A 25,781-nucleotide genomic window follows, 5' to 3' on the forward strand; every position below is an offset into this window, starting at 1 on the left:
CTGTTTTCCTGGTGTTCGCTATTGCCTCCAGTTCAGGAGGACAGCAACAAGCTAGGCTGCAGTCACATACACAGTGCCATCCGTGCTGAGAGAGAGCCAAAACGGCCAGCATGTTTCCACAGCCACTTGCCTTAAGGGCTTCTGACCCCTTAACACAAAAGGAAGTGAAGGGCCATCAAACATGGTGCTGGCAGCAGCATGGTTCTCTCAGGAAACTGCCTCATTCCTGAGGATTGTAAATTCAGGACTGGAGATGAGAGTGAGTGGCCACTCCCTGGGGAATGGTTAAAGACAGCATCCAGGTCACAAGGTTAATAAGTTGTTGTTTTTTATAAAAAAAAAGTTGGGATTAATGTGATTTTAATCACACAGAATTCCCACCCAGCAAAAAAGGAAAAAAAGAAAAAGGAAAAATTTCAAATGACAAACTGAAACTTTAATATATGTACATCCTGTTTGCAGCTTGAATTTCACAAGCTACATCTTCGTGTTCTTGAAGCCTGGAAATGAAAATGAGGAAAATGTTTCATGCATTCCTATGTACTTTGAACTCCCAGCACACAAGTGCCCAGCACAGAGTACAGTCCGTTCTAGTAATTCTTAATAAAGAGCTTAGCTCAGATCCTTTGCTTATATAAACTGGCATCACTCCATTGACTTCAGCTGAAGTTGTGCTGATTGACACCAGCTGAGGATTTGTGTTTAGATCATATGTGGCAATTTAAATAAAGAACTAAAAATACACTTATAGTGCTTGCTAGCATTAACTATAACATGATCTGTCAAATGACACGTAAAATCAATAACGCATGTGCTGAGTTTAATAACATGTATATCATTATTTTTCTTTACTTTGAAACCACATTGTTAAGGATCTGTGTGCTAATGGCGTCTTTTCACTTCTTCCAAGATTATTAATTAATTATTCTTAGTCCAAAGCAATTTTACAAAAAATCAAATGCCATCCTATTTGGCACAGGAATGGAATAATCAAAGCAGCATAAAATTCTAGCTATGAAACTCCAATGTATATCACCAATGCCAAGCATACTGAATCCTATGATTAGACTTTCTGTGGAAAATAAACAAGAGGCAGGAATTAAGGATCCATGGCATCTTGGCTATGCCGGTGAAGCATTAAGTGGCCAGCTTGTATAAAAATCCCCAGGCACCATCAACTCACAGACATGAAACAAGTTTCTAGCAGTCTGTGCCTCATTCTGCCCAAAGGCTCAATAGATAACTTGAATAACTTAAATCCAGATACTTTTGTAGCTCATCTTAAACTCCATTTTAAATCTCCCAGTTGGTAAAAGCATAATTTTTTCCCTTGTTCCTCATCACAGCTGAAGCAGACCTAAGACCAAACTTGATGTGATGTGGGGAACGGGGGACGTGGAGTTATCTCCCAATCCCCCATCACAAATGCATGGAAGAGGGGAGGGGAGGCTCTCAATTTGATCAGACAGCAAAATGAGGGAGACAGGTAAGTAAGCATTTTCCAGTGTGGACCATTTTCCCAGTCAAAATCACCATATAAATTATGGATATGCTCATGGAAACAAATGGAAAATTCAACAGAACAGGGCCAGATCTATGCCAAAACAAATGCAGAGAACAAACGAGAACGTTCTTGTTCATATAATCCACTTGGAGGGGAGGGCAACTTCTTTGGTGGCAAAAACATCTAGCTGAAACCACTTCATTTCCCCCAGAATGCACCAGAGGTTGCACTCTAGTGGAGAATTTGAGGAGATATACACAAAGTTTCCTACACATTATTCCCAAGCAACACATGTCCAGTGAATCCTAGGGGAAATGAAATGTTTATGTTCACACCTTTAAACCATCATTTAGTTTATGATGGCCCAACTTTGGCAGGTGGTTGGGGCAACCCAGCTGTCTATCACAGGGTGTCATGATGACATCAGGCAACTGATAGGTGCCATGTCCTGTCACCTGCCAAAAGACCCTCGCACAGCACTTTCAAAGCACCCAACAGTCAGCTGGCATTGGGATACTTTAGTGCCAGCTCTATGCGTAGGGAAACTGTTTACTTCAGGATCAGCTGTGTGATTGAGTTCCTCAGTCATGTAGCCAATCAAGTTGGGTTGAACTCGCTGCCCATCGGTTTAACCCTGCTCTCTGCAAGCAGGGTTCCCCAGAGATCTACCCACATCTCTACCTGCCCCACACCTGATGTCACATATGACGTCAGGTGTAAGGCAAGCAGCCATAATTCAGTGAAAATGGTCTAGCAGGCTAAATGTGGTCCACAGGCCAGAAGTTCCCCACACCTGGTTTAAAGTGATATGCAAATGAAGTCACAAGGAGACACTCCATATGTGAAGCAGCATGTCATATCTGATCCCTTGAGACTATTTTTGTTCTCCTTAAACAAATCAGAGTTCTGTTTGTAATATAGGGAATATAATGCTCCAAAACCACACTACATAGAACAGCGAAAACATGATATTTACACCTTGCTAAATTTGTCCTATGACAAAAAATATATATATACTGGTTTTTCTACCAATAAACTAAGCTTAACATTGGAAAAATGGTAATACCATTTTCTCAGCATATTAGAGTAGCCCCAGAAAGTAAAATAACATTTAAACCCAAGACCCACTGTTACTGTTTTGCTAGATATGTCTAGATCTTATTACACTTTGAACACTGTATCTGACAGCTAAAACCAAATAATTCAGCTTGTTGCTTTGGGACCAAACATTCAACTGTTGCGAGTGACTCAGAAAATTCCTGAATTTAAACTGAAAGGGTGCGGGGTAGACTAGGATATGACATCATCATAGCTATCTTTTAATCCACAATACTAGAGAGTATTGATACATATGAAGTTCTTTGGCCAAACTAAAGAGAGACTTCCATAAAATCTGTTTTTCTTTGAAAGTGGTTACCCTTTTTCGAGTGACATAAAGCTATAGACATTATTATCGTATCAGTTATAAAGGTCTGATAGTCACAACTTTTAAAAAGAAGTCACACTGACAACAAAAATAACATTTAAGTTTGAATACTTTCCTAAAATTGTCAGGTCTTTTAATCTATTTCTTCTATGAAAGATGAGAATTCACTCACTTTAAGATTATCACAGTCTTCAGAACAGCAAGCAGAGATAAGCAGTAGATACAACAGGGTTCTTATCATGTTAAACTGTGTTTACTCTTCTTATCCCTAAATTTCATCTAATGGCAGAGATATTTTGGAGAAAGTGCTGCCATTTTGTTATGCCTGCATAACAATAAGCATCATGTAATGCTGACCTATGATGAAGCAAAATCTGGCAGAAAAATCTTACAGAACAAGAACATTCCTGGTGAACCACCCATAACAATGTATTTTTACTTAATGCACAGAAAATTAACTCAAGATAGTTCGGGCTGGGGGATGACTAAGGAAAAACAACAGCATATTTTAGCAGTTTCTAGCTAGCAAAGGTCCTAAAAACAGATTGGAGCCACATTGACATTCTGCATTCCAAAGGAGTCCCCTTCCGGTGATGGGAGGCTTTTGATATAATGGAGGAATTTACACAACTTTTCATGTCACCTTTGTTATACCTGAAACGCTAATGCCTTTGGTGCAAACACACACAGTAAACCAAACTTGCTGAAGCAAAGCAGGACCTGGGCAGTGGCTAGAAAGGTAATACTGTTTGGGAACCCCACATAGTCCCATCTTGAATATTGTCATGTAAGAAAGGCAGACTATAAATAAATAAGCAAATGTGAGGTATTAACTGCTGTGTAGTCACCACTTGCCTAGTGGCAATCATGCCTGCTTCACATATTACAGTTGACCTTTAGATCCTCCTTAGAACTGTTCCTGCTAGCAAAGTTGCCATATTTGGGGATCTATGTGCTGGACTGGTCACATGAAGAGCCTTTGTGTAAGTCTACTACATATTCATCATGACCACTGGAAGCTTCCCACACAACTGGGCCAGGGCATGTGGGGAAAAGTTTAGAAAAAAATTATTTTCTTTACACTATTTATACACCAGCCAATTGACAAAGACTCTATGGGTGGTGTACAAGTAGAAATTAAAACCAGAAGATGTAAAATTAAAAGATAGACATGAAATCTAAAACAAAGTAAAATCAGCAACAGAAAAGAATCTACACAAAAGATTTTAAAGAGCACTAAAACACTTAAAGACTGATAATGAAAAGGTCTTCACCTAGTGCTGAAAATAACACTACAGTCTCACATAAAGCCCCACCATGCAAAAGAGTATTAGCAGCCTTTACATGGGAACTACAGTAGACAGACAGACAGACAGACAGACAGACAGACAGACAGACAGACAGACAGATAATTTATCACAGTCGGAGACCACTATACTATATAAAGGAACCTGCAGAATATTTACAGACATGTCAAATGGGGGTTCAGATTTGCCTAAGAGCTGATCCGCAATGGCAACTTTCGTCCCCTCAGCCATTGCTCCTAACAAATCCATTCGCCACCATCTTACATTGCAGTTTTACACGCCACAACAAACATTCTCAATGTGGCTTGAACAGAAGCCTACAGTCACATTTTGTGGTGAATAAGCATAAAGTTGCTACAAGCTGAGGGAAATAAGTGACTTCAATAGGAAACGCAAGGTGCTCAAATGCATCAATGTCATGTGATTAAACTGAATGAGTTGCATTAATCCTCATTTAAGTCATTAACCTTGGGCCAGCGATTATCTCTCAGTTTAACCTATCTCACAGAATTTTTGTATACCACCCTGAGATCTTTGGAGGAAGGGTAGGATAAAAATATAATAAATATTACACAGTACGGCAATTTGAATTTATTAAATCGAAAATTAGGAACAGACATTGGGTCCTCCCTCAAAGAGGGCACGTGTTGCGGTGAGACCTGGAAACCGACACCCCGTGTTGTGGGTGGGTAAGACTGGTCAGCCACAACACCCGATTGGTAGGTCTCTCGATGTTGGGTTCAATCTGGCCAATGGGCCACAGTCCAAACAGATCGAGGGACCCATCCATGTGACCCAAAGCTTACTCTTTTGGTGTGTGCATTCAGAACACCCACCCACCTCTCCTTACTTTTAGGGCTTTTGCACTTGACCTTGCTATACCATCGTGTGTCATCTGTTGTCGGGACAGGGGCATGGCAGGAATTTCCCCCACTTGACTGATTGGCTGGTTCCATTTGGGTTTCGCCAAATCGTCACAACTTGTAAGGTTGCGGATAGGCACTGGTTCAGGTGATAGGGATGGGAGAACACTTTAGCCATCCCTATGTGAAGGGTATTGCATTAAAGGAATCCAGGGACTCAAATGGTTTGGTCAAACCCTGTGAGGGGGTTGTGTCCTGAGCCCAGGGGGAGTCATGTGTGAATTTGTTTAGAGGGGAGGTTTCTGGGTCTGGAATTTCACATAAAATTTATTTCCATGAGTGATCCTGAGGCAGCAGGTCATCCTGCCAGATTTGGAGGACTAGCTCAGCAGACCACTGCATAATGTTTGCACATTAGACAGGATATAACAACAACAACAACAACAACAACAACAACAACAACAACAACAACAACAACAAGTTTACAGCTAAAATATGAAACATTAAAAGAAGAGATTTTCCCCACCCCCACCCCGCCAATGGTAGAACTACTCGTAATGCCTGGGCAATTCTTGAGAAACAGTTCTATTTGTTATCTTGTTTCAGTTTAGTAGCTATACTAAACTTATGTGTTCCAGGGAGCCTGAAATCTTGACTAATTTCTGCCTGTTACCAGTCTGCTGTTGCTGTTGTGTTTTCAGAGTGCCCTTTATCTCTAAAGTTACTACAATGTTATACAATAGGCGTGAATAAACTAATCATGCCAAAAGTAAAATACAATAAAACAAAATAATGAAAACACAAAATATCTAGTTGGTGCCAATTCCTTCTCTGATATCAAGTGAGAAAATCATGGCTAACGCATGGACATTTGAAATTCACATCCTTAAAATATTTGAAAAGACATGTTACCAGCACATTGCTGTAATCAACACTGTCTTATATCCTCCCTTGCTTAATTAAAAACTTTTAACCTCAGCAGTATTCTGTGTTTCATCTTCTTCACTATGGCTGAAGAAGAAAAGCTTTGTATGCTTATTGATTATCTGCCCTGTTTAGGATCACAGTCTCAATTGTAAAGGAGACTGACATATATTTCTTCTATATGCTCATAATGCAACATATAAAAAGAGAATACATTTCCAAAGATACTGCAGTTATTAAATTATTAAAAGCTATTGCTTGTACTTTTTGTGGAAAGCATAACAAGAATATGACAGTGCTGCAAACTCTCCTAACATAGCCCATTTTTATTTCAGCTTTCATCTTTATCCACATCCTGACCAAACTTCCAAACTTCTCTCTTCAGCACCAAAGATAGGAGAAGAAACCACTCCTATCTCTTCTTAACGTTTGTCTCAATCCACATAGATAAACCATTAAAAAAAATCCACCAGCATCCCACTGATAAAGACCTAGATTATATTGATTACCATCACAGACAGAAAGAAAGACTTTCCGGGCATCATGAGTTTGGGTCTTAGTGTCGGAAATTCACATCTTTCCAGTCAATAATGAATTATAATGCCACCCTAGAAGTACTCCCAGACTTTGCCTGTTTTTTCCAGCTGGAGTGTCCGAATGGCTGATTCATACTTCCATTATATCACAATTATGCTTTTGTTTGGTATCCTTGTGTCTCTTGCAAGTCATTTGCAGATGGTCCAAAAGCCACAGAACAAACTGTACTTCATATTACTTCCAGCCATCACCATTTTATGGAATATGTCCCACTTACCACAAGGCACAGTAAGTTTCCCACAAACTTTTAATTTTTAAGGTTATGTGCTTGCTACTTATTTATTTTGAACACTGCAAAAATATGTTTCTCTTTCTTGCCCTGTATAAGTCTGAATAACACATGTGTTGATGGATTTTAAATTTACTAAAAATGCACAGGGTAAAAAATATTTACTATAGCTCAATAGAAATAGCTTAACTGCAATCAGAAAGTTCTCTAAAGAGAGAGACAGAGACAGAATATATTTATATCACAGGCCTAGGTAGCTAAACCTTCAGTATTATGGTGTTTCCACTTAACAGTGATGTCTTCAGTGAATTAATGTGGTCAATTATCATCAACCCGATATATCAGGAACAAACAGGGCCAGCCCAAGACATTTTACTGCCTTAGGAGCAAGACAAGATGGCATCGCTTTCAAATTCCACAAACAGAATCTTACTTAAAACTTAGCAACAGGACAGCATTCTCCACCACAGCAGGCTAGCTTACAGGATGCAGGGTAAGCTATGCATGACACACACAGCTCTGTCCTCCAACACCTCATCACCACCGCCTGATGCTTGAGGCAGCTGCCTCACTTTGTCTAATGATAGAGCCAATTCTGGAAACAAACCTTTAAGAACAGCATAAACCTGGCACCCCCAAACTTCAGCCCTCCAGATGTTTTGGCCTACAACTCCCATGATCTCTAGCTAACAGGACCAGTGGTTGGGGAAGATGGGAATTGCAGTCGAAAACATCTGGAGGGCCGAAGTTTGGGGATGCCTGGCATAAACGATAAAAATGTAACAGAAAACAGTTTCGAAAGGATGCCATAGAAGCAGTTATTTCAACAAGTTTCCTACACTCAGCTGGAGTTCTATGTTGGGAGAAGATGCAGAAGGAAGTTTGGAAAGATGCTCCCATACTGGATTTGCACATGGATTTAAATTGTGACTAGTCTACTTTTTTGGGCCTTCTTCAGAGTATTCCAAGTTGATCAGCTTCCTAGAGTACTGGCTGTCATGGGTACAGATCTAGAGGCATTACAATGCCTTTAGAGTCCTTAGGACGCCAATCAGGTCAAACCATCCATTTTGGCAACTCACAAGCCAGGTAGCTATATCTGGGATGGCTGCTGTAAAGCAACATGCTCTCCAATATGATGTATTTTCAGCCACCATATGCTCATTTATGTTTGACGATGCATTTCCTTAAAAAAAGCTTTGGTTCTTATTTAACCCAAACCAGTTTCCCATGTCTGTTTGTCAGGCATAGGGGCAATGATAATCTAGAACAGGGGTTCCCAAACTAAGGCCCGGGGGCTGGATGCGGCCCAATCACCTTCTAAATCCGGCCCGCGGATGGTTTGGGAATCAGCATGTTTTTACATGAGTAGACTGTGTCCTTTTATTTAAAATGCATCTCTGGGTTATTTGTGGGGCCTGCCTGGTGTTTTTGCATGAGTAGAATATGTCCTTTTATTTAAAAAGCATCTCTAGGTTATTTGTGGGGCATAGGAATTCGTTCACTTTTTTAAAAAAATATAGTCCGGCCCCCCACAAGGTCTGAGGGACAGTGGACCGGCCCCCTGCTGAAAAAGTTTGCTGACCCCTGATCTAGAAATATAGGGATTTCAAACAGAAGTGCTGAAAACCTTGACATCCCAAGTAGGAAGATAGTAATTTTATTAAGCTTTCTTTAACCATCTGACATATTATCTTGATGGGTCTCTGGAAGCAGGGATGATTCAAAATATGCATTCATAGTTTCACTAAGCTGGCTGTTGAATAAATTCAAGTAAAATGTCATTCAGTTCTTTCTGATGGTCAACATTTTATTTTATAAACCAACAAATGAAGTGGGTGAACAGATGGTCTCAGCTCCAGAAGTACTGTACATAAAACCTCTAGTAAATGATGATAGGTGAGACTTGTTTGCATTCACACATAACAAGATGTGGGCCTGGGAGCAAGTACGTTTTAGATTTTGTATTTTTGATAAATGATGATAGATACAGATAGATGACAGATACAAGCAGCAAGAAAAGTCATGGACCTGTAAGAAATACATGTGCATGTACATATGTGGCTTAAAAAAGATATTCTGTGTTAATGCTTAACATTAAGGATAAAATCCAGAGCTTAATGTGAATCCTAATAATCTTTCAACATTTCACCAAAGTACGTTCCAATTCCCTTAGTAACAGAGGGCATAATATTATAGTAAACAATTCTCTGCACTCAAACTGTAGAAAAAAAATTACTCATTTATTCACTCACAAAAGCCTCTGTACCTGTACAAAGCCTGTGACTCAGTCTTCTGAATGTACATTTTGTAACAATTCATTTTCCTCCCCCGCTCAGCCCCTGTTTTCGGTTGTCAGGAATCAGAAGAAGTCAAGAGGAGTTATTCATATTTGCTTGAGCTATGAGCTTCAAAGAAAACTGTTTTGCTGAATTTGACCCTCCCACCCAAATCCATCTACTCTAGCATTCCATGTCCCCAGCCTCTGAAACTGGAAGTTCTTATTTAAGAGATCAGGGACAATGGCCACAAACAGAGCTATCTATTTATATTTGCCTAATGCATTTCAAAAATTATTTATATCTGATAGTTAAGAATTGTGTACATTAATTTGGGAAATTTTCTTATCTTGAAGGTTAGATAGGTTTCTTTGGATTTTAAACTCAGAAGAAAAAATTGAATATATTAGAAGTATTAGCTGTTTAGGTATGTGTGTACAGTATTGTGTATGGGTATGGTATGTATGTGTATCAATTTTTGTATATCATTTGTGTGATGTATGGTATGTGTGTATGTATATGTACTATTCTTTGTATTATTTTTTGTACAATAAAATAAAATAAAATAAAATAAAAAACTTGGGGATAGAACAACTTCCATTTGTTTCTTCTCGTACTTTCCATTTATTTACTCATACAACTCAGAATTCTAGTAGCTTGCAAGCAAATGATCTCTCTCTAAGCAATCTCTCCAAAGCTATCTCATGTTGGCTCAAGCTGCACAAAATTGGGCAACTGGGAGCTAAGGCTAATGATGCCTTTACAGACATGTCCTGCAATCAGTTTTGGTTGTTTGATGTCACAAACTGTGCCTCCTTACAACTTACCCTCCATGCACCCACACTTTTCCTTCGAATTTCAGCATTTATTTTGGGCATTTGTACCTGGCTCTTCGCAGGGACGCGGGTGGCGCTGTGGGTTAAACCACAAAGCCTAGGGCTTGCCGATCAGAAGGTTGGCGGTTCGAATCCCCACGACGGGGTGAGCTCCCGTTGCTCAGTCCCTGCTCCTGCCAACCTAGCAGTTCGAAAGCACGTCAAAGTGCAAGTAGATAAACAGGTACTGCTCCAGCGGGAAGGTAAACGGCGTTTCTGTGTGCTGCTCTGGTTCGTTTCTGTGTGCTGCTCTGTGTGCTGCTCTGGTTCGTTATTATTATGAGTTTAAAGTAAGATTTTTTTTTAATAGGTTCTGTTTTATTTGTCCTGGTTTTCATTTTCCAATGCCATATTTGTACTAGTTTATGCTGCTTTATATTAAATAAATATTGGGTTTAAATTTCATTTGGCTGCTTAACATCCTTTTTTAAAAAGGGGGTTCTCATTTCAAGATCTAAACTAAAATGGCTTCCTGTTATGATATCTCACATTTTCATTATTATACCCCAAGCACAAAAAATGTAGGCTATGTGTGACCTAGCACAGGAGAATTTTGCTACTATTCATGAACTGATATCACCAAACATACTTTCAGGTCCTGTTTGGGTCCCATTTGCATTCAGGTGAGAGTATGAAGGGGAATGTATATGTTCTAAATGGTACTAAAATCCACTAATACCAGTACAGTCAACATATGGTAGTGTTCCCTCAATGATGCACACTCTCACAAAAACGTCAAAAAAATGAGAAAATGTTACTGTATTTTTATATCATTTATTTTAAACTACCATTATTGGAAAATTATATGCGTCTTTAAAATTAGAAATACATGGCTATGATTAATTTAATCCATACTGGATCAGTTATTAAAAATGTGAAGTCAGGCAAACTCCTTTATGATAATAAATATTCAAACTGTACAAACAGTTCTTAGGTAATCATATTATAGCAGTAAAAGAATAAGAATCAATAAAAAGGCATAAAATCTGTGGAGGAAGCATCACAGAGCTAGATTAGCTCTGTTATAGGAAGTTATAGGAAAAGTGGGCCAAGCTTCACCTGCTTTCCAAATAAATTCTATGAAGGTAAATGCTACTGTTCTTGATCAGTTTCTGAAATACAGTATTTAGCAAAAGCATTCTTGGCATGACTTTTAATTGTTCAGTGGAACCCAAGGGGACAGGATGAGCAATTAACAATGTTTAACAATACTCCGTGCTTGAGGTGATAATGCTGTACAGTTGAGTAAGCTCCCCAGATCTGGCAGGGGAAGCGTTGCTTTCTGACCCATCTCTTACAAAAGTGAGAACTGGAAGGGCAAGAGCTGTGCCTTCTCTGTGGTGACACCTACACCTCTGAATATGCTGCCAACAGAACGATGGTTGCTGGCTTTTCGGCACTTAGTCAACACGTTGTTGTTTTTTTCCACAAAATCTTTTATGCTGGCTAATAAAAATTGGCATTGGTTTTATTTCTACTAGGACTAATGTTGACATTTTATGGCTGTGTTTTAATGAGGCTGTGTTTGTTTTGATATCTCTTTTAAACTGTGGTGTTAGGCTTTAACGTGATTTATTGTGATTTGTTTTGTTGCTGTTTATTGTGGATGTACACTGCTTTGGGTGGCATCATGGTGGCATAGAATGTAATATATTAATGTAAAATAAAAATAAAAATAGTTTACCAGAATTGTAGCTAAGCAACTAGATCTCTGCAGTGAAAGAACACATCTAGATAATGATAGGGAAAGCCAGTCTAGATCGGTCTGTGATCCTACACTTAGTGGAATCAAACTGGAGATAAAAATGCATTTGTACCTTGAATAGCATCCTATCTGTCTCTTCCATTTTTCCTCATCAATTTGCAGGTGGCAAATGCCATGAGCCACAAGACTTTGCAGCTAATTTCCTGCCACTGTAATATGCTATGTCAGCTCCATAAAAGTAAAACTGGACACATCTTAGCAGCATTTCTGATTATTAGCTATTTTGCCATTCAGATCGTTTACTGAGCTAGTACAGCCCTGACAATCATTTAGAGATCAGAATGGCAGTACGATCCTGCATTCCTTCCCCTCAGTCTTTCCTATCACTTGTGAATTACTGTACAGTAATTGCAAAATTATATTAGCTGGCAGGATCACTGATGTAGCCAGGATTTATTTTTGAGGGGGGGCAGAACCAAGTTATCTGTGACACAATTGGTCAGTTAGTTGCGTATTTTTATTTATTTACTTGATTTAGGGGGACACCTCCCCCCCCCCGCAACCCCACTAGCCACACCCATGGCGACAATACACTGCTTAGGATGTGGGGCTCTGGTCTTGCCATGCTCAACTCGCACTAGCAATGTTCTAACTTGCCAGTTGGAATGCACTTTTGTGGGATACTGAAACATGGCTGTGAAGAAGGAATACTGTAAAGAATAATTTGCAGAACAGCAATCAGCATGTTTGGCTGCCTTAGAGAAGAATCGTTTTAGAAAAACGATTCACCTAGAAAAGCACACTTTAGCAGGGATGGTCAACATACAGCAACCATCTCTAAAGCAGATGCAAGCAGATGCACTTAAGGATTAGCTATCAAACACAGCCAAATGCACACAGCTAAAGATCACACAGAGCCTAGGGCTTGCCGATCAGAAGGTTGGCGGTTCAAATCCCCGAGATGGGGTGAGCTCCCGTTGTTCGGTCCCTGCTTGAAAGCATGTTTGAAAGCATGTCAAAGTGCAAGTAGATAAATAGGTACCACTCCGGCAAGAAGGTAAATGGCGTTTCCGTACGCTGCTCTGGTTCGCCAGAAGCGGCTTAGTCATGCTGGCCACATGACTCGGAAGCTGTACGCCGGCTCCCTCGGCCAGTAAAGTGAGATGACCGCTGCAGCCCGAGTCGTCTACAACTGGACCTAATGGTCAGGGGTCCCTTTACCTTTTAGAGATCTAGTTCTCACTGGATGGGTAAGCCACTGTGGGTAGTGTTTCATTCCAACTGCTGACGGGGCTCAAATAATGGAGTACTCTTGCACCTTAAAAATACACACAGCTGTACATCGAAAGCTAGATGTCAGGGATAAGGTTTCTCGTCTAGCCTTCACCTTGACAAGTTGTTTTATATGTGCAGACACCTTTTTTCATGACATGTCAGGAAAAAGACTAAACTTGAACTCTTCTCCCTGCTAGTCTTTTTATGTACATCTGCCATATGAGTGCAATCTGAAGTGCTGCTGTGTGGAAAATGTCAAGAAGAGAACTAGGACAACATCTATATCTCATGAACAACAATTTGACTGTAAGCAACATAGAGCATTTGTATTTATTCATTTTTTTAAAAAAGAAAAACTAGTTTTGAGTCATTTTACAAAAATGATGAATTGTGATAGAATCTCTTTAATATTTCAATGCACAGCTCCCCCCCCCCAAAAAAAATAATTATTCCACTAGAATAGACAATGAAATCATTGGGACTAAAAATGAAATCATACAACAACTAAGAAATAAGATGAAGTTGTAGTAGTAGTAGTTATACAAGCAAGAGAGGTTTGCCTAGTCCCCTCTTAGATGTCCTTCTGCAAACAGGAAACATATTCCATTTTCATTTTATTGTCCTGTTGCTGCTCATATATGCATAGTTTTAAGTAGCTACTGTTATGGTTTCCATTATTATTATTATTATTATTATTATTAACTCTTTATTTAATATTTACTTTTTAAAAAAATAAGTTTTAAATGGTTCTTGTTGTTACCTGTTGTGAAACAGCGGGAAAGAAATGAAATAAATAAATAAATTCAGCCACAACATACCATGTGTTTTAAATTGAGATTTCTAAGTTTAATGTTGTTTTCCTGCTGTGATTTATACTGTTATTTTGGAGCACTTCCAGATGGTCTGTTTCTTGTGCATTCATCCTGATTTGTTTGCAGGGAGATTTAACAACATTGGATGTTTAATGAACATTCATTCAGATTTGTTTACAGGGAGACTAGATGACGTTGCTTGAAAGCAAGTGTTATCCCACACTTTCCAGTGCATTTTCCCAGCACTTTCCTTATTGAAAAAAAGCCCCATATTTGGGGAAAGTGGCTTTGTTGCACAAGGCCTCCTACTCATCTATAATAGCGAAACCCAAATTGGTTGGTATGTGATAAAATCCCACCCCAAAATAGCAAAGTTCTGCAAGGAATGCTGTATATGAATTTGAAAGGAAACAAAACATTGGTAAACGGGATTAATGAATCTGAAGAAATTGCTTACTGGGTACTTTACGTGATTCTCAGAATAGAATTATATGGAAAAGACAATATTTTGTTGGCTTAGGACCTGTCCCCACAATATATATATCTATACAGTAGTTAGTTAAAGACTTTAAGCAATCAGACAGTAAAGCAGACACTGTCCTCAGGTAACCTCATGCAGCTTCCTTCAGTGAAAAATGCTGTCTCTTCTCAGACTAACTTACACATTGAAGTGCTTAGTTCTCTCACATTCTTCCCTTTAGGAATGACAGTAATGCAAAGCACTCCCTTTCCTTTCTGTATCACTGGGTGAGGAAGTGTCAATGCAGCACAATGTTCTACCAGCAGCGCTGAACTTGGATTCTCTTTTAAATGTATATCTTTGTGTAAGGTGCCACCTCCAAGGCCTGTGTTTTCTAAAAAGAAAAGTGGAGGGGGGGAGTGAATACCTGGTTCTTGTTATATATCCTTTGGAATTTGCTTCATTTTCCCCCCTACTCAAATATATTCCTAAGCAGATTTCAAAGGTATGTTTATTTCTCCATCAGGCACTCTAAGGTTACATTTAGGAAGAAGATGGATGTCTTAGAATTATGGTTTTTCTAATTATCCACACTGCTTTGTCTGTTGAGAAACATGTAAGTATCTACTACGGAACTCCTCTGAGTTGCAGAAGATTCTGGGCTGGGATACACACAGGGCCCTCCTCTATAAGTGGGACCATTACATTTCCTGCTGGAGCTTCAAATAAAGAGTTAGTGATTTCCTAATAACAAACAGGAAATTCGAGAACCTGCTGACCAATCTTTGTGTTCCAACGGGACTTACTTTGGAGTAGATACTGGTATGTATACAATTGAACTACTTGTGTGAGAGACTTCTTAGCATCAGAAGCATTTTAAATTAATAAGAACAGAGTCCCCCCCCCTTGTGCTTTATTTATTCTATGAAGCACACACAATAAATCCATAAATAAATTGAGCTGCTTTTAAAGAGAGAGGAACAAAATATATTAAATGTCCTGTCTTTTTCTGTCATGGAACCCAAGATGATGAAAATATAGTTTCTAGGCAATCGCATTCAGGCACTGTTCAAAACCAAGACCTGCTTAGCTTCAATAATGTGGTAGCCTCATGTGCTTTAGGACTATACCCTGTGTTTTTTTATTCATTTTTAATGCAGAAGCTTTTACTCATTTATATTGAAGTTACCCCTTTTAATCACCTTTCCATATGGACACTGGTTTTTTTCTGTACATGTATATCATAGTGCACCTTCCGATCTCACCTTGTTTACAGTCCTGTTTGCACACATTGCCTCAGAGCAACACCAAGATCTTTTGGCCTCATCATCTCATTGTATAACTAACCATGGATCTGAGTATGTCAAAGACTTTTGGTGTTTGCACTTTGTAAAGGAAGGTTGGTGATGGTGAATAAGCTGTTCTTCATGGAACCATTGGAATTCAATTTGAAAACCATTTCTGTACATTAGAATACTGCAGTACCTTCATGTACCACAGAACCTGTTGATGCAGGTAAATATCTCTGTTTACTGACACATCTCTGTGATTAACAACACTTTCTTGCTGGGGTAAATTATAAAGTGTTGTTAATAACACTCCCCCCCCCTCAAGTATCCCTTCCCTCATTTTTACATTTGTCACCATCACTGTATGTAATTTGGTGTCAGCTGAAGACTTATGTCTTCAACCCACTTTTGAGGGTGGCTGATTTGTTTTGGCCAGCTATAATTGAGGAATGCCCATCTGCTGTATGTTTTGTTTTGATTTAAATCTGTTTTTCATTAGTTATATTTTTTAATGCATGTAATTTTGTAAACTCGCTATTTGACAAAGGTATAGAGATCAGATTACTACTACTACTAGTAGTAGTAGTAGTAGTAATCATTGTCATTAAAGTATTATCAGATTTTTGTGCTAAATTTGGGGGCCTGGAAGTTTATTAGAATTTGGATTTACCCGAGTTTGAGAGACTCTGAAAACAGGGCCAGAAAAGGGACTAGGGTCTGCTTGAGAATCGTTAGGTCCTTGCCTATGTGTACTGTCACATACCAGGCCCTAGAAATGCTTGCAAGGAAGTGTGGTTTAAACAGCAAGGACCAGACCCTCACTGTCACTCCCTCCTACCACAGGTAATGCTATGGGAGATAGGAAGTAGCAAAAGGGAGGATATAATGGGACTCTCAGTTTCATGAGGAGATATGAAGTAGCAAAAGGGAGGATATAATGGGACTCTCAGTATCATGAAGAATTTGTATTTACCACAAAAACATTAATGAACCCTTACCTTGGAGCAGATTGCAGATTCAACTTTGGGTATCAGGAGCTCACTGTAACCCCACCCCACTCCATAAGTCCATGGAGAAAACAAGGATATGAATGTCAGAAGCTAAGCCTAGTTAACTCATATTCTATATTGCTGTGTCAATTACTTACAAGTGGAAATATTTAATTCATAACCATCCTTGTTACAATATTGCTAATATAGTTAGCAACTCAACTGTATTCTATAAATTTCTGCTGAATTTCTGATTTGTTTTAGGAATCAACCATTTATGCTCTGGTATCAAAAAAAAAGTCTGTCAATGCAACCATGCTCGTATCTATGAAGTTTGCATCTGGCAAAGATAATGTTGCCATGCTGAAGACTAAAACTGGTAATATAGAAGCTGCTGCTGCAAGAATTCTGATGGACTAGAACCAGAACCATCTTTAACACCATTAATAATGATGGGCTTATATCTACACCAGGGATGATCAACTGTGAGGGGGACTTCTACATTTTTATTAACTTAAAAGCATCTATTCACTATGTTAATTGCAAAAAGAGCTTTTGTTACAGTTTTAATCAGCATTGACTTTTTAGTCAATTCTGTTAATCCCCTTTTCTCTAGCTTCTGCAGAACACACCCATCTCTAAGGCTACATGCATCTCTGAACCTCTTTGTTAATCCTCCCTGTTTCTCTCTCCCCGTTTCACTCTCTGCCCCACAGTGCTTATTCTCTCTTCACCCACAACACATGCTTTATCTCTAACTGCACCACTACAAGTTAACCCACAAGAAACCCATCACTGTTTACCCACCCTTTTTCTGTTTTCCCACTCCTTCTCTCTGCAATCCATCTCTCGGTTTTCTTTAATCTCATAGTACTCTTCTCCCTTCACTCTGTAGTATCACAGGTTTCACCACACTTCCATGTCACTTCTTCACTCACTCACTCACACTTACCCACCCCTTTCCTTTGCGCCCTTTATTTGTGCTCAGTTTCTGCCGCCTCCATATTTCTCACTGCTCTTCGCTGACTTCACACCAGCACACAAGGGTTTAATTTTCCAAGTGCTTCTTACATTCAGAGTGTCTCAGGGACAGATAGGTGTAGGTGGTGCAGCATTTTTTTTATATAAGGAATAAGGAATAATTTATTGGCCAAGTACCAAACATACTTGGAATTTTGCTTCGACTACATTGCAATAAAAATGTACCTTATACAAACACTGTTCCACTCACAATACAATAGCACACCATAGGAACTCCACCCATAACTGGCCTCCCCTTCCGCTACACAACTACGAATTTAACAATTTGATTGCACAAGGCGGAAAAACTGTTCCTGTGCCTAGCCATTTTTGTGTATAGAGTCCTGTAGTGATGTCCAGGTGGAAGTAAATCAAACAGATGATGATCAGGATGCAAAGGATCTGCGACAATTTCCTCTGCTCTCTTCCTAGCTCGGAGAGCATAAAGTCTCTCTACCAATTACCAATTACCCTTTCTGCAATTCTTACTGCTCGTTGGAGCCTTTTCTTGTCCATCTTGGAGGCTGTGACATACCAGGCAGTAACAGAATTACAGAGAACAGTTCCAATGGTACCTCTGTAAAATTGGATCAACACTTCTTGGAGCAAATTAAATTTTCTTAGTTGACATAAGAAATACAACCTCTGACTGACTGACTGACTGTTTCGGGCTTCATGGAAATACTGTTGGCTACTCCTCTGAATTCAGGGACACAAAAAGAATCAGAACATTCTACAAATTCCACTTTTGGTGGGCTTGGGTGAATTTAGATTTTATGACTATGAGCGGAGGTATTCATTCGATACAGTATTTTTCAACTGCTTTTGACATTCAACAGATTTTTTTATAATAATAAAAAAGATGGAAGGGCTTTGGTTTTTGTTCAACTTTATTGTAAGAACAACAAGGCAGAATGATACAGCATACAATGCGAAAGTCAATAAAAGTCATCCACATAAAAATGAAAAGGCTAAGAATACAGCCAAATGAAAGTCACCGAAATAGTCGATAAGGAAACATTAGCACCTCTACACATAATGGGGCTATCCGAAGTGGGGCCAAATATTTCCCTGCCACTATCCTTCAAGGAATTATCCAGCAAGCAGACATGTGTTTCTTTACTGCACAGATTGTTCAACATTATCATCTTTTTCTTCTTGGGTATTTTTCTTGGGTATTTAATATCTCTGTGCCAATCACAATGACGTAAGCACTTCTCTTTTTAGTATGTTCAAATTTGAGATATTTAATAAAAGTTCTTACCACAACTGATCATCCTTTAGCAATTATGGGGCTGCTGATATTGAAATTAGAGAGCTAAGCTGAGAGAACATATCATTGAACTGTGTGGAACTTACTTTTTCATAAATGTGCATAGGATCAGCCTGTTATACACAAAGAGGAGCTTCAGAAAATCAATTTTGATGAAACAACAAGAGATAGATATATGGAATGGGTCTATTTCTCATCCATATGTGTTTATCGCATGGAAAATGTCTACAAAATATCTCACAGATGGTCTCTGTCTCCAGTCAGAATCCAACACATTGTTTCCAGTAATGAAGCAGCATGTTGGAGAAGCTGTGCGGAAAAGGCTATTTTTCCATATGTTGCACTGGTTCCTATTTTGGAAGGAGGTTAATAGATCAATATCCATTAGTGGAGGTAGCAAAATTTGACTGGCACTGTTTATCTACTTATTCAATATTCTTCCCTTAAGGGATACTCATGTCATGCAGCATGAGATGCTCGTATTGTTTTGTTATTAGTAGCTGGAGTATGTATTACTCCAAAGTTTGAGGGGGTGGGGTAGGATATCAAGCATTCCTTTACTGAGATTGTGGCATGGTATTTTATGGGGAACATTTTTGTGATTTAAAAATTATTCCATCTCACCCCCCCCCCCTTGTGAGGGAACAGATCGTAAACTTACAAAAGTTTTGATTTTTACTCATCCCTACCCAGTTTCACTGCAAATTAATAAGTGATATATTTAATAAAGATTGATTTGAGATTCATCATACTATCTATAAAAAGTAATATGTGTCTGTTTGTTATCACTTTTGCAATGATCTTTATCTGTGATAGATATATTAAAACAACCATGTTAAATTTCATCGTACTGTTTAACTTTCAGTTTTATTTTCATAGCCCAAGTAATTTTTTTGCATAATAAATTTCAAAGTGGTGGAACTTTTACTTTTACTTTTAGGAATTAGAAATGAGTACACTGAACAAGACAAAAAAATACATTTCATAAGAAGTTTCTATTTTAGTATTGATCTGGCTCAATTATGCATTCTACTGTAGTACACATTTTCAGTTTTGGGGAGATAATTAGCCTCATGCATTCTTGCATATGCTTGAACTTTTGGACATTTTTTGTATCCTGTTCCAGTATCCTAGGCAGCTGCAACTATGTCACTGAAGGTCACTATCTGTTTCTAGATGAATGGGGAAGTACTGTGCAGTTCCCTTATTTCTTCTCTGAACAAAAATTTAAAAAGTGTCCTAAGAGTTCATCAGACTTTTGTTGCTGTTTTGAAGGGAACTAGTGTTTTATTTGTCCAGCAGCACAAGGACCAAAGTATTTTGAAATACCACAGAAAGAGTGTGCATCTAATAATGATTGTGGCAAAGGGTTGCTCTTCAAAGGTATGACTAGAGTCAAATAATAAGATGCTATCTGGATGTTACTAACATAAAACAAAAGTTTTCTCTAAACCTAACCAGGCTACAGAGAGCCTAGGTGCTTTAATACTGAGATTTACTCAACTCATCTAAGGAGAAAAATACATCAGCCAAAATATTATTATTAATACTAATTTCACTGTACCCTTAATTAATCAGCTATTAAATTTTAGAGCAGTAAAGGTTGTCTCATACACAAGTCATTTTGTTAAATCTGACATTCAAATCCATCTTTGCAATACGCTCTCCTCTGGAGTTGGGCCATGGAATAAAATGCTATGAAAAACAAAATAAACCAAAACCCTGCTGTGGAAACAGGACAGATCTAGTTTTCACATCCCCTCACAGATAGAAACAAGACAGAAGTAAAAGGCACCAAATGGAGCTCAAAGCTTCAGTATGATATCAGCCTCCACATTCTGGCAGAATTTGCAACCCAAGATATCAGTCCCTCCAAGTCGGATAGTCTCACATATTCTGGGTGCCCAAAATTATCTTGCTTACAATATTATTATTTTTCCATTTTAGGCAAGCCTTGAGGAAAGAGAAAAATTAGTGGTGGGTATTATGAAATCTTCCCTCTAAATTGACTAATTAAATATGTAGCTGTGTGCTCCAAGACAAAATGGAACTTACTTGTTGAAGGCCCCATATAATATATATACATATACCTCTCCTCCCCACCCCCATACATAAGTATTCACTAGATGCCATGTTCTTGGAAAGTGCCAATACAGAAACATCCCATGCAACTGGGCCAGCACATATGATACAGGCTTACTATTCCTATAGCACCAGACGGAGTTCTACTATGATGAACCAGAATTAGGGGTTAAAATGTACCTTTGGCTAATGCAGAATTGTTTGCAGATATTTTTTTCTCAGCCCACGGCATCTTTCTGTTCATAACAAATGGGTTATTTGCCACTATTGTATACTGCAGTTTGCATTTCACCATAAACCTCAATGTGACTGTAGCAAGGGAGGTATTGTAGCCTCTTCTCGTCATATCGTTCTTTTTGCCTTCTTGAAACTGAGGGAATGAAATAGTTTATATGGGATAATTCATTTTTTCAGAGGCCCCAATAGCCTCTACCAAAGGTGTCATGGACTTTGAAGAAGCACGAACTCAGGACGAAAGGGAGAAACAAGCTAAGAGGAAGGCATGTTTGGCAAATCCCCACCGTGATCAACTCAGAAACCTATGGTATGTCCCCATTATAGAAGGATGTGTGAATCCATAATTGGCCTTCACAATCACCTATGGACACACTGTTAAGACCATATAGACAATCTTACTCGGCTACAAGTGATCGCCAAAGAAGAAAAGAAGAACTAGGCAAAGACTACCGTCACACTGGATGTTTCTTTCAAAGTGGGCTGTCATAGGCTAATAGCCTTCGGTACTGAACTTGCATTTTGTTTTTCTTGACTGTGTAATCCTATGTTTCTAACATTGCAAATACATAATTGTAAGTCCCACTATATTTACTGGGGCTTATTACAAAGATAACATACCTAAGATTGCACTGCAGATCCAAAAATGCAGGATCCTATCAACCAATCTGACACAATAACATGATTAGAAAGCATATGCTTGGATTCTGAGCCTTTTTGTGATTTTGTCAAAATTTCTGCATTTACTTTGAAAACAGGATGACTTTAGTGGGACTACTCTAATGTAATCATTCAATGTATCTCTTCTATCTCATTCAATCCAGTGATGTGCTATCCTTTTTTTGTTTTTGCTAAGTGATTTTTAAAAATAATTCTTTAAATTTTACCTTAAGTCAATGATGTGTGGGTACATTATCCTTGAAGATGCTTAAAATAAGCATCAGCTGATTAACACACATACAACATACGCACCTGCGTTCTGTCTCTCTCTCTTCTACAAATTGAGCTGGTCTCTTCTAAAAGCTGCAGAAGTGTACTCATTTTTCACCCAGAGCTATAATTATTTTCTGCTTTAATTTTACAAAAACCTTTTGTTTCATTCCCATGAGCCCATCTGATCCTTATATTACACTTGCTCTATTAAAACACTCATGGAGAACAAAGCACAGTTGTACTGATTCATAAGTAACATCTTTCCTCTTCTCTCCTTTCCTCCCCCAACCTCCACCTTTTAAATACTGGGTATACATCACTGGCAAAGGTTCTTTTTAACAGTGTCCTTGGTTTTTAATCTTCTGTCCCACTCTTAATCTCTTTTCAAAATGGAGACAACACTTCCAATCCATAGGGACCTCACGTGTTATCCAATAATTCTCAAAGATTCTAGACAGAGGCTCTGAGATTAAATCTGCAAGCTCTTTTAGTACCCTTGGAGGCAGCTCCTCAGGGCCCTGGAGATTTGTATATTCATTTAAAGTAGTTAGGTGTCCCTTTACCACCTCTTTTCCTCAGCTCCCTTTATTATGTTATCACCAGATTTAGAATTGCTTTCCTTTTGGGTGAAGACAGAATCAAAGTAGGCATTGAGCAGATCTGCCTCCTCTCTGTCACCCAATAGCATTTCTCCATCTTCTCCATGCAAATAACCTACTACTTGCTTGTTCTTTCTCTTGCTTTGAACACAACCAAATAAAACTTTTCTTTTTAACCTCTCCTGCAAGTCCGAGGAATATCTTGACCTGATATAATGTGGTTTCCTATGTTCTTCCTATTTTTGCACAATAAATTGCAGTGAAAACCGATTGTAGTTTTGGGGAGCATGAAGGAAAATGTGAGGGTAATACATGAATAAAGGTTTCAACAGAATCCCATCATATGGAGTAGCCAGACAGAAACTATATTTAAGGTACGATAAACTTGGAAAAGGTTCTGAAATAAACAAGAAAATGATTGTGCTCAAGAGAAATCATGTAAAAGGGCAACACAGCAGCATAAAGACAAAGATGGCTGCAGGTGAGGTGACACTTGTAATTTGCCAAAGAATAATTATTCTGCATATTTCATGAAATATATCAAATCAATCAAAAGTTATCATTAGAAATTATCATACCAGATTAAAAATAATTTCCTAAATCAATCACTATTAACCTACCACAGTGGCTGATTTGTGAAGGAATGCTTTTAAGAGGCATGAGCTGCACAAGGACACCCAAAATCATGCTGATTTTCAGTGAAATGCAGGCAGTGAGTTAAGCATCCTGTTTCACTATGCAAAGTCTATGGCTGTGAAGGCATTTTTTACAGATCTCGAATATTAAGTGCTTTCTTTAAAATAAAAATAAAAATCTACCTATTTCCACTGTATGCTTTTTCATTTGAATGCCTAGACCAAAATGCACATCACTACTTTTTGTGTTATATTCTCCAGATTCAACTCCCCCTCTTCAGGGGACAAGGCCATGGATTCAGAAGTCTTAACAGAGCAGGAACTTCCCCTCAGAATCAGATCCAAGAATCAGTTTCCCATGCCCTGAAAACACCAGCACTTGAGAGGCTAATTTGTCAGCACCACTCCAACCTGAGGAAACTGCATTGCCACCTTCAACTCCAGGTGAGAAGCCAGTGCCTCCTCTGCCCTTTGGAGCCAATTGCTTTTGAATGAGGCTAAACCCCCTTCTACTGAAAATACTTTCATCTCTGGAGGTGGAGCTAGCCACAAAGATAGAGATGCAGCTCTATTTAAAACAAAGTTTGTTTTTCACTGAAACAACATTTCACCCTGTTCATACTCTCTAGTCTGACATGATGCTGTCCAATTTGCTTTGCCTTTGCCTTACTGGAACCTGACTGCTGCTTTGCTTGACTTTTGGTTATTGGAACTTGAATCTCGCTTTGCTTGATGTTGCGTTACTCACTCTAGAACCTAAATTTTGACTTGCTGGAACTCAAACTTGTAACAGGATAGAACCCCATCTGGTGGAGACCACCACCTGGAACAGAACATTCTGAGATTGCTTTGTTAGTTTTTGATGACATTTCACCTGTGTGCTGTTGTATAAGGAAATATGGCATAACCACCCACTCTGTTCTATCTCTTTTTTTAAAAAAACTGTTCTAACACAACAGCTGGCACTTTTTCAGCAGGAGAACTGACCTTGTCTTTCAGAGACCTCTGCATAAAGCACCACTTTCTCAAGTGAGCTTCTTCACCATTCTAAACCAGGCCAAAATCAGCCCTAATTTTGAGGAGAAAAGTTTCCTCTTCAGTGCCACAGTAAAATGTGTCCTCAAATGATCCAAGCTAATTTGGGTTCTGTTCATATTTGCCTTTTTCTAATAGTTAGATAAGACATAGAACTTATTAATTAAGCTGCTATATTTGCCAGATAGTGTCATATCCTCTTCTTATAATACAGCTTAAGGTACTGAACTGGAAAGCTTAACATAAAATAATAATAATATTCCAGCTACAAGGTAAAGGTCAAGTTTACCTCTCCAGTTCCAGATTCAGATACCTCCTGGACCTCACAATGTTTCTTAGTGAAACATTTTAGACTTAAATACTGTTTGGCACATTAAGGTAAAGGTAAAAGTACCCCTGATGAGCGGCGCTCATCTCGCGTTATTGGCCGAGGGAGCTGGCGTACAGCTTCCAGGTCATGTGGCCAGCATGACAAAGCCGGTACTGGCGAACCAGAGCAGCACACGGAAACGCCGTTTACCTTCCTGCTGTAGCGGAACCTATTTATCTACTTGCACTTTGACGTGCTTTCGAACTGCTAGGTTGGCAGGAGCTGGAACCGAGCAACGGGAGCTCACCCTGTCGCGGAGATTCGAACCGCTGACCTTCTGATCGGCAAGCCTTAGGCTCTGTGGCTTAACCCACAGCACCACCCGCATCCCAACAGCGCCACCCGCGTCCCGTTTGCACATTACACTGTGATGAAGTTACGATGAGTCTTGCACTCTAGCTTGCAGTAAACATGGAACGCCTATGCTGCACTTAGAGTGCATTTCTTATTATTAAGCTTTGATTAACTGATTAACTGTTGATTAGAAATGCTATTGTAATGAATAAATATCTCAAAGCATACAAGAACACAGTGAAACTCAGGCAGATTTCCCATGGCTCATATTTTTAAGGAGTATGAATCATTCGATCTCAGTGGAATTAATTTCCCCCATTTCTTCCGTTATTTATTAGCCTAAGGAGCAAGGTCTCAGGACCCAAAAGTAGCTTCAAGTTTTTCACCATCTGTGCTGAAGTGAAGCCAATGCAAATTCCACCGTCATCTCTTCACATTTATGCCTCCTGCAATATTTCATTTCACACTTGTGATCTCTGTGCCTTAGAAACAATAAAATATGTACATCTCATCAACTTGGAAGAACCATTTGTGTCATGTCAACAAGAAACTGCTCCTGAAGTAACTCAGGGCACAGAATCTAAATTATAAGATGATGAAACCAGTACAACTTCAACAACTACACTGCCACACTATGCTGGAGGACATTCACAGTGCAATCCTACATTTGAGTTTCACTTGCTGGGTAGGAATGACCGCTTCCCCAACATATGCAGTCGCGTGCAGCCCCCCCCTGGGATCCCTGAGGCAGTCCTGGAAGTTTGGAGGCTGG

At 39.0% G+C, this 25,781-nt stretch overlaps 1 protein-coding gene across 23 annotated transcripts in view; it reads right to left on the reverse strand.

The window, feature by feature from the left end:
- ZBTB20 (zinc finger and BTB domain containing 20) overlaps window positions 1-25,781 on the reverse strand; it is a 496,349-nt gene that overhangs the window by 279,216 nt on the left and 191,352 nt on the right. For 2 of the 23 annotated variants that reach the window (XM_035115421.2, XM_035115419.2), the window contains exon 1: window positions 1-25,781. The exons of the other annotated variants lie outside the window; for them this stretch is intronic. The gene's annotated coding sequence lies outside the window, so the exon portion shown is untranslated. 23 annotated transcript variants of the gene reach the window in all.

The sequence above is a fragment of the Zootoca vivipara genome, chromosome 4 (assembly GCF_963506605.1).
Source record: "Zootoca vivipara chromosome 4, rZooViv1.1, whole genome shotgun sequence".
In the NCBI taxonomy this organism is placed as follows: Eukaryota; Metazoa; Chordata; class Lepidosauria; order Squamata; family Lacertidae; genus Zootoca; species Zootoca vivipara.